Raw genomic sequence first — 2977 nt, 5'->3', positions numbered from 1 at the left:
AGAAACGGCTGTCCGAGTAATATTATGCCTAAATTTACTGTTTACCTGAAGGCACTCGTAACCGTGCATATAGGGGTTAACTGAACGGTATAAATTTGTCTTCTTTATGGTTTTCACATGGTGCGGTCTCCGTTGCCCTAAGAAATGATTCCATACCCATATCGACATACCGAATTAAATCAGAGCTTTTAGTCACAGTAGCTGAAACCGGTAGGCACCTGACAGCGCACCATGCGAGTACAGACATAAAAGTAGTGCTTGGTTCTGACTTGAGAAGAGGACCGTTAAGGCGTGGCAAATGGAAATTACAAGCCACTACCGTCTCGAAACGAACGCTATCCTATTATCCATAGTTGTACGGACGAGCGTTGCTGCAAAACAAGTCACATCTTTTCATCATCCAAAATCATATCCGCATCATGCCTCGTTTAGCTGGCAGAGTTTGCGTAATGGGTGAGTTTGGGATTAAGTAAAAACATCCGTAAGGACGATGGTTTATCGCTTGAGGGAATGATTTTATGGGCCAGTTCGATTAGTCGAAACGATTTATGGCATGCTTTCCATAAACACTCGAGTTGAAGAGGGTCGTAACTCGGAAACAACGACTTTTAGCTTGAACATGTCACCTATTTAACCCCTGCCATGGTAACAGAATACGAGCATGATCCGATGCACATACAAAGAAACTGTTAGCCCAAGTTACCTGTCCTTACCTAGTCTCATAGTGTATTTCCAGCTTTATATGATGATAATTTACCTGATTCTATGCATAGTAACTGCAAAAATAACAATTCGTGTGGCGTGAGTTATGGAGTTGTCGTTCCATTGTCTAGGGAACTCAACTTTCACTTTGTACAGAAATATAATCTGCGTACTGCAAGCACGCTAACTTCGAAAGTTTCTGCCGTTGACTTGTTTCTAGTGCTGATGGACGGATACAGAATCTGTTGTTGTTGTTTTGCGATTTTATTACTATCGTCTGCAAGCGAATGGGCGAGTTTGTGAGGACACGTAAAACGTCACGGAACCTTAACTGCTGCGTCGCTTTGACGATTTTCACAATTCAAATATCGACTGCTTGAAAATATAGATCGTAAGTAGGTTAATGTCCTGTCAGGCCATTGTAATTCATTCCATAGTATATGTCCCAAGACATGTTATACGCCTCCTGCATGTATGATGTTACACAATAGCTTTATATTCCTATATAGGTGTGTGTGTGATTGATTATTTGATTTTGTTTTATATGTTTGATAATCGACATACGGTGGCAAACATATACATTTAGATCCGACGCATTTCTACTAGCTTATCATATATTAATATAGTACGGTAAATATTTTAAGCTATAATTAGATACATAGGCAAAGTAGTGCCTGGCGTCGTTCTTAACAAAATTGCCGCGTCATATATTCTGCAATGTGATCTCTGCGAGATAGAATTGGTAAATATAGTGAAGTTGGCAACCGGTACCGTTCGAGACGAGCTGCATGTAAGCGGTACCTGTAAATGTTGATATTTCGTTAAGCCTTCCGCCACCAACCGTCGCAGGAAATGCAGCCAGCTAGCCTCCCCTTCGCTGTTAAAATTTGCTACGTAAACACAAGCTAGGTGCATTAGAATTTAAAGCGTATTCTCACTGTAGTGAGACCCAAAGTTAACACTATTTTATCAGCTTTCGGAAGGACGAAAGATTAAAAAATAAAGGGCAAATTCAGGCTCATCAGATGAAGCTCTTGGTAGATTTGCCTTGCTCGAAGAAAATCTGCCTGAGCTCTAGTTCCTTCGGTAGGTTTTTTTTAATCATATGCACATTCTCGTATGCTTTTATGCGAAACGGTGTATTGGACGTACGGAGGAGTTTACCTGAAAAAGGGGCAACAAGTTTGCTTGACTTTATCCCGATACCTTCCAGGAATATCAACCATGGAAATAGTTGCCGACTGCGATGAAGATGTAACTAAGGATATCAACTATGCACTACTTATGTGTTCTAATCGCGGCGTTGCGCATAACGGACGCGACGCGTCTCCTGTCGTCGCTAAGTATCTCACGTTTTGAGGTTGACCCTTCCACGGCTCTTTATTTTTCCATGCTCATTATTACAACGCTAGCGATAGAGTCTCGAAGTAAGCGAACCGTGAGCTTTTATCTTTTAGATCGAAATGTTTCCAATGTGTCGATGAATATTTATCCCTTTTCGTCAGATTCTGCCATTAATACCTTTTATTTGAAAGGCTTTTTTCATACGTTTCGTGTACCGAGCCGCCCTGATTCAATTGTGAAATTAATATTTTCTAACTGAAAACAATGCTTTTCCTTTGGAGTAGGTTATCATTCTTTTAGACTGTTCACGTTCTGCAAGGTCGTCCGTATATAGGCAAGGACATCGACTTGACAACCTTGCCATATCTCACGGGGGCATGCAGGCTAGACTAAGGTAGGCAAAGATCATAAACGTCGGTGTTATCTTAGAAAGTAACAAAGATGCTGCTTATATATATATATATATATATATATATATATATATATATATATATATATGCGTAGCTTGAAAAGAAGGCTGACCGCATTGTGAACAGATGTTGCTTGTTACAGAATTCGTGCGACGGTGTTTTATAATGCACTCCGGTCCCTGCTTGCTTGTTGATTAAAATCAACAAAGGCATTAATTTGTTAATATTGTGACCCGTAATTTAGACGTCATTCAGTCGAAGAACACCTTTGATGATCATTTAACTACTGCCGAGTTTTGGTTACCCGAGGCTCAAGCAGGTCATATAAGTTTCAACCGTCCTACATTTTTCTATTCGTTCTGTTTCTTCCTATAGATCTACTACATGTGCATAGAAGAAAGATGCTTAATTCTCGACTTGATTGAAGGAACTGGCAAACGTTATGCAGAAACGTCACAAGTTAGATAGATATAAATATTGCTACATTCTGTTTTAATGTACGGATGTTTTTACTGGTTCTT

General features: G+C 39.9%; 1 long non-coding RNA gene across 1 annotated transcript; it reads left to right on the top strand.

Moving 5' to 3' along the window:
* The first annotated feature begins 660 nt into the window (after positions 1 to 660).
* LOC147757448 (uncharacterized) lies at positions 661 to 2441 on the top strand. Its single transcript, XR_015322028.1, has 3 exons — positions 661 to 1093; positions 1916 to 2129; positions 2331 to 2441. It is a non-coding gene; the product is annotated as an uncharacterized LOC147757448 (long non-coding RNA).
* The last annotated feature ends 536 nt before the right edge of the window (positions 2442 to 2977 follow it).

Source organism: Varroa destructor, unplaced genomic scaffold, assembly GCF_002443255.2.
Source record: "Varroa destructor unplaced genomic scaffold, Vdes_3.0 BEIS01000002.1, whole genome shotgun sequence".
In the NCBI taxonomy this organism is placed as follows: domain Eukaryota; kingdom Metazoa; phylum Arthropoda; class Arachnida; order Mesostigmata; family Varroidae; genus Varroa; species Varroa destructor.
The sequence above is the reverse complement of the archived record's forward strand: the minus strand, read 5'-3'. Positions and strand labels throughout refer to the sequence as shown.